Genomic DNA, 7,617 nt, shown 5'->3' with positions numbered 1-7,617 from the left:
TCTTGTTTTGCCATCTAAACAATGTTCTTACTGAAATTGCCATAATGCTGAAAGATTTCAAGATGGTTCAAGATAGATTTTGTAACCTATCAGTTACAAAAGAGTGTGGTGTGTCCCTACCATCAAATAAAAATGTATTAATGTATTGTCGAAGGCTTTCACGGCCGGATTCAACTAGTTGTTGTGAGCTTTCCGGGCTGTGTGGCCGTGATCTGGTAGATCTTGTTCCTAATATTTCACCTGCATCTGTGGCTGGCATCTTCAGAGGTGTATCACAGAGAGAAGCATGTTACACACTGTGTCTGTGTTACACTGTGTTACTGTTTATGCTCTTCTTTCCCCCACCCTCCCAAGACTTTCACAAGGCTCCACTACACTGGTTTAAATGTAAACATGCCCCATTTGTACTCTATGTAGCATAGAATTCAGAAAGAAATAGAAACAGTACTTTGTAGCCAGCTGCTTCATTGGAAAAGCAAAGGAACAGGCAACCTTGAGATGAATTCAAAAGAACCTTTAGTATCAAGGTAGTCTCCTAAAAGATCATGGAAACTATAATGACATGAAGAGCTAGAAATCTGCCAGGAATCAGCAAATGTGGGGCAACAGAGAGGCATAGTGAATTCATCTCATAAATATACTGGTGCAATGTATGTGACCTCTTTTTAGGATTTTCAGGGGTAGTTTTCCATTACCTGCCTCTGCATAGCAACTATGAACTTCCTTGGTGGTCTTACATCGGACTGACCCTGCTTAGCTTCCAAGAAAGACAAAATTGGGCTAGCCAAGTCTATCCAAGTCAGGGAGAGAAGTCGTTGCCCACCATGAATTTTCCATATTTATTTAGCAAATTGTGGACTCTATTTCAAAAGACTAAAATAGATAAGTACTCCTCTTTAACTGCTGATCACCCATGGTTTCATAGTCTTTTCCCATTATTTTATTTGACCATCTACTTCTCACACCCTGCCTGTTGCCCAGCCTATGAATATCATTACATCATAATTCCCAGCTCCTCCCTTCACCTCCTATAGTTCTTGAAGAGTAGTATGGCCTCACCAAAGTAGCTTTAACAGGGAAAAATATTAGGAGTGCGCTTCATCCTTCTCCATAAAATGCTATTCTATGCAACTGTCTAGAGTTAAATTAATAGAAAGCACTAATCATTTAGCAGCCTAATAAAACGGCAACAATAAGAAGCCCTGTGGCATAGAGTGATAAGCTGCAGTACTTCAGTCAAAGCTCTGCTCATTATTTGAGTTCGATCCCGACAGAGGTCAGTTTCAGGTAGCCAGCTCAAGGTTGACTCAGACTTCCACCCTTTTGAGATCAGTAAAATGAGTACCCAGCTTGCCAGAGGAAAAGTGTAGATGACTGAAGAAGGCAATGGCAAACCACCCCTTCAACATAGTCTGCCTAGTAAATGCTGTGATATACCATCACCCCATTGGTCAGTAATGACTTGGTGCTTGACCTAAAACAGCAACAAAAATATTTCTTTCCAAGCAACAAAAGCTAGTATGGAAGGCAAACAGAACCATAAATCCCCATTCCAAGCAACTGTTACCAAACCCTTTATCTGCATGAGCACAAACATCCAACCAGAAAAAAAAACCTGTACAAAAATATGGCCTCAAGAGTGTAACGACTTCAAGTTTCAGAATAAACTCCTGAGTGGCTCTTAGACTCTGCCTCACAAAAGGTTTCCGGCTGTTGGTTGGGGTTTATAACAGGCCTGATTTATTGTTGTCAGCATGGGACCTGATTCGAAAGCTCAATCACCATGACTCCCCATGGTGGGTTTTGCATCCTGGAACAGGCCTTGGAATTGGAGAGGAATTTACCTCCTGCTGCAGAACATTACATAACAATCAACAGAAAACAAGCGGAGAGCAGCGGGTGGTCCCGTCATTAGCCTGCACAGTCATGTTAATGGAGATGGTACGCACAGTCATCTATCTGCACTTATTATGGAGCTTGACAGCCTGAAGAATTATACAGAAGCAGGAGGCTGGAGGACAGCAGTGACATATGGGCAAACAGCTTCCAAATTAAAGAGGAACAATTGCAACTGGCCCTCTCATAGTCGACATCCCCAGGTTCTTTCAAAAGTGCATGTACCAGGACAAGTGCATGTATCCAACATATCACCTGTGTTATATGTAAACTCTACGGTGGTTTCCGCACAGGCCCAATATAATGGGCTGAGGAAGCTTTTGGGGGAAGAACTTTGCACAGGGCTCTTCCCCAAAACAGGCTTAGCCCGTTATATTTCCCTCAACCTGGGTTTTACAAACATCACTAAACCAGCGATCTTTTGGAGAAACCAAAGCAGTCACAGCAACCTGGGCTGTTTGCAGGTGCTTCCTGGAGGGCTGAAATCTCCAGTGCAAAGGCAAACAGGAAACTGGGTTCATTAATAATGTCTTACACATGTTATTAGTGTGCTGTGCAGAAACCACCTATGTTAGGTAGTGCTTAAGCTGTCAATACGCTGCTAGAACTCTACACACCAACTCAGCTATTGGTCACTGCCATATCACATCTGACTTTCCAACACATAAATGTCAGTCACATGCCCATCTTCAAATCCAACACATATATTCAGATCTTCCAACGCTCCCATACCTTATGACTCTTAGAAATCAATAGCCTGACCTCACTCATCATAGACCAGTTAAGCATCAGTGCTCCTTTGCTCACACATCATCTAACTTTTCTTCTTCCTTCATCTGCTAGACATGACTCATATTTTTTGTAACTGAAAAGAAGATATTTAATGTTCTGGAGACAGGCTTGCCCACTGCTCTGTGCATGTTCTCTGTGTTACTTATTTACATAATGGTCCAGTAGTGCACACACTCTGATTCCCACAGTTCTTGTTCCAAATAACCAAAATAATTATAACTGGGGTTCACCTTCCTGTGTGGGAGCAAGCTCCCCAATGCTGGAGCAGGTAAAGGCTTCCTACCAGCAAAGTTAGGGCTTTTGCAGCCCTGGCCCTGCCTGGTAGAACGCTCTTCTTCCAACTGTTAGGGCCCTGTGGGACCTTGGGGAGTTCCTCAGGGCCTGTAAAACCGAGGTGTTCCACTGGGAGTTTTGGGAGGCTGGCCGCTGAGTCCGCCCCTCTCTGTTGCCCTATGTGTCATCAGCTTATCTGAAAATCTGCCAGTCCCCTCCCGGGGTTTTACCCAATGTCATCCACCTAATTTATTAATTATGGAAGGTAATTGCTGCTACTGTTTTTATTGTATTTATTGTTTTAATTGGGATTATTCGATTGTTTTAGTTGCAATGTATTGTGTCTGGTTGCCTGTAAACCACCCTGAGCCCTTTGGGGATAGGGCGGTCTAATAAATCAAATAAACAACAACAACAACAACAACAACAACAACAACAACAATGACGACGACGACGACAATAATAATAATAATAATAATAATAATAATAATAATAATAATGATAATAATGATAATAATAATAATAATAATAATAATAATAATATTAAAAAATTCTACGCAAATACCTCTAATATCCTAGGTCCTTGGGAAGGACTCGATATTCAGAGATGAATTCCAGACACTTGTGCTGTGTTGTTATGTGTATTAATAATAATAATAATAATAATAATAATAATAATAATAATAATAATAATAATAATAATATATTTTACCTTAGATCTGTAACCAGTAACCATCATAGATTATTTTTACAGTCGTGTGCTCTAGCTTAATTTATAGCAATTAAAAAGAATTGTTTAAGAGAGCAGACAGTGATTCAAAATCCTCACTGAACACCTTAGATCACTTGCTTACTATCAAATACACATGCACAGAAGCGTACTTGCTCAGAGGCAGCCTTTATAGTGTCCCAAAGTCACCGGAGGAAGGCTGGATTTATAATGAAGAAAAGGAACATACTTTCCATTCACATGGACACGCAACATGCATGTGAGCAGACAAAGACACAGGACAGGTTTATGACAAACATGTGTGTTGATTTCAAATGAATAGAATTCATTCAAGTTTTTTGATTAAGCATAGTCTAAATGAAAAGCACTTTTCTAATGACCTAACACTCCTCCTTTAACATCTTTGGTATTCCCTCTGCTGATCACTGAGTTATTGGCCCATTTCATAATGTATTTCTTTGTCATCCTAATTAAACATGACAGTGTTAAACAATCATGATTTCATAATCAAATCAGATGGCATATCATTAGTCTGTAGACTGCCAGTTCTGTTTGCTGATAAAATGATACTGTTTTCCATTAGGAACAATGATGTTTTCTTGCAACTCATAAGCAGCCAGCATATTAACCAAGCTCAAAAGGACTATTTTTATCCCTGGTCAAATAATTAATCAGTAGAAAGTCTCCTTAAATCCCCCCTTCTTTTCCTATTTGGATTCTCAGGCCTCTATTTCACCCTACTCCCTTGCCTGCCCCCCCCCCTAGATATCAACAAACACTTGCAAACTCCAAGCTATTTCATATTTCACAACATTATTTCTTCACCAGATTGTTTGACAATGCACTGATTCATCTGAACTCAAGTTTAGTCATCATGAGGACATGACTGGTCAGGTGAGGTCAGTCAACAACCTAAGATTGCTTATGGTTCTCTTGTTGCAATCACTTCTTAACACACACAGACTTTCTCACTAATCTTTTTCAAGACAGATCCGAGCATTTGTAAGGGGCATTCCAATGCATTCTCCATATTCCTTAACTTGGCGAGTTTAACTTCAGAGCAGAATACTTCATACTGTGCTAAAGAGTTACAATACAATTCAGAAAGAAATGTACTGTTGAAATTCAGAAAGGCTTAGGCTGACTATACATTGCTGCTCTGCTGCCTCTGACTGGAGATTCTTCCAGGACAGAATAGATGCCTCTCCGCACGCACACACACTCACTGCGTGGTAGATCCCATAATCTCCACTGTTTGTGAATGCATGCAAAAAGCAACCTTTCCCCCTGCTTCTCAAGGAAGCCAAAAGAAATGGCCCTACATTATTCTTTGCTTTGGGCTTTGGCTCCACACCACCTCCCCCGCTCAACTTCTTCCCTCCCCAATGATTGGGAGAGCTTTGTAAAACATTATTTCAAATTCAGAGCAGCAGTGGCGTAGTGGCTAAGAGCAGGTGCACGCTGATCTGGAGGAACCGGGTTTGATTCCCAGCAATGCCTCTTGAGTTGTGGAGGCTTATATGAGGAATTCAGATTAGCCTGCGAACTCCCACACATGCCAGCTGGGTGACCTTGGGCTAGTCACAGCTTTCTGGAGCTCTCTCAGCCCCACCCACCTCACAGGATGTTTGTTGTGAAGGGGGAAGGGAAAGGAGATTGTCAGCCCCTTTGAGTCTCCTACAGGAGAGAAAGGGGGATATAAATCCAAACTCTTCTTCTTCTTCTTCAAGCATTTGTACCATATTAGAAATAATGATGTATCTATTGAAATAAGGATAGATCTAATACTGGAATATCGAAATACCAAGGAATATCGAAATAACAAGCCTCTCTCTCCTCCTGTGAGAGCAGCAGAAGGAAGTATGTGTGTGTGTGGGGGGGGGAGAGAATATCTGTTCTACGACATGGTCCCCTTCCCAAACAGAGTGTGGTCCAAGGAATTGCTTTGCCTCTTTCATTGAGGGGGGGGAGTATTTTTGGAAAGAGACTATATAATTGCAATAACAGTGATATCAATATAATACCAATGTAAAGGGCTTTGTCAAATCCAGCAATATTGCAACTACCAGGTGTAATGAGATTTGTGTCTTTAATGATGAGTTGATGGGAGGAGTTAAGAGAACCAGGAAAAGCAGAGACCTGGGTATGAAAGATTGCACAAAGCCGGGTATGTTACCAGAAATGTACTGAAACCAGGGTTCTTTATTCAAATACTCTCAAACAGCTAAGATTTTAAAAATTTTATTAAAAGGAAACCTCACCAAACCTGAGTGATATCATAAGGAGAGTCTCCCGAAAAATCCCTGAAATGTTGGTGCTGCTAGCCTAAAAACTGCACCCTCTGCAGGCCAAAAACAGAAAAAATACTGAAAATACAAAAAAATCCCACAAACGAACCTGCAGTTTTTGCGCCCCCCACAAGGCGGTGCCCTGGGCAACTGCCCACTTTGCCCAATGGGAGGAACGCCTCTGGCCTAACTTACATCACACAGTTTTTGTGAAGATAAAATAGGAGAAGGGAGACTGATGTATGCTATGCTCAACACCCTGGAGGAAAGGTTGGGATTAAAATGTACAAGATAGATAATTATACATTGCACGCATATCATTGAAAATACATCTAAATTTGTGATTATATACACTTTGAATAATTGCAAAGAAATATAATCAAAATAAATGGTTACAAAAAGATCTTCCCCAAAGTTTTTTGAAAACTAAAGGTTACAAGTACCTCTAAATCATCCAATCTCATATATTTTATCATTGTAACCCCAAATGCCTTCTGCTTTGTTAAAATATGGTCAACATCTTTTTCTGCCCTTCCAACTTTGACTCGTCTTTTTTTCTTTTTGATTAGTGGCTTAAATTTCATGTGTGACATTATGCTGGATGTAAGTATGATCCTGTATTTTTGTTTATGTATGAAATGTAGTCATGATTTACATGGGGGTAATACAATGGAGTGCTGTTGTTCAGCAGAATTAAAAAAAATGAAATGAAGTAATACGAAATCAATCCATTACAATTCTGAGGAATAAAAAGCTCTGATAAATGTGCGGATGGGCTCATAAGAAATATACCTGTTCAATGAGTTGACTCCATCAGACTCAGAACAGTTGAAGTATATATATAACAGCAGGACTGGATTATTGAACATTAACATGAGTTAGCTGCATGGTGGCCTGTTGAATATGCTTTTGCTGACACATCATTACTCCAAGAACTATCACCCCTCAAAGTTAATACTGCATCTGTCGCCCTACACAAAGGCAGAGGCATAAAGGCTGTAGGCATGATCTTGTGTAAGATGCTGACTCAAGAAAATTCTTCAACTAGAGAATTTTTGTTTTCTCATCCATAAATTAAGAAGATTTCATTGCAGCCTAGTCAAAATGGAATGGACAATGGCAGAATACTGGGTTCTATAAAGACATGATATAAGCTAATTTCTACCTGTCTAAACTCCAAAGCAAATTCCACTATCCAACAATCTCCAAAATGGGATATAGAAGAAAGGCAAACTCCTCTTCTGTACTGTGGGGTTCCACAAGGCTCCATTTTGTCCCTTATGCTTTTAAACATCTACATGAAACCACTGAGAGAGGTCATCCGAAGATTTGGGTTAGGTTGTCACCAGTATACAGATGATACTGAGCTCTACCTCAAGGTTCTAACAGATCTGTAAGGGGCTGTGGAAACCTTGATACAGTGCCTGGTTGAAGCTTTTGGACTGATGAAAGCTAAAAACTGAAACTTAATCCCAACAAAACATAGGTGCTATTGGTAGGAGGAAAGTCTGGCCCAGGAATAGGATATTTCTCCACCCACCCCCCACCCCAAAAAGTGCACTGTGATACTTACCCTGGTGAAGTCTAGATTACATTACTGCAAGGCATTGTAATCGTGGCTGCCTAAAGTCTGTTCTC

The sequence above is a fragment of the Sphaerodactylus townsendi genome, linkage group LG05 (assembly GCF_021028975.2).
Source record: "Sphaerodactylus townsendi isolate TG3544 linkage group LG05, MPM_Stown_v2.3, whole genome shotgun sequence".
Lineage (NCBI taxonomy): Eukaryota > Metazoa > Chordata > Lepidosauria > Squamata > Sphaerodactylidae > Sphaerodactylus > Sphaerodactylus townsendi.
Note: the sequence above shows the minus strand (reverse complement) of the source record.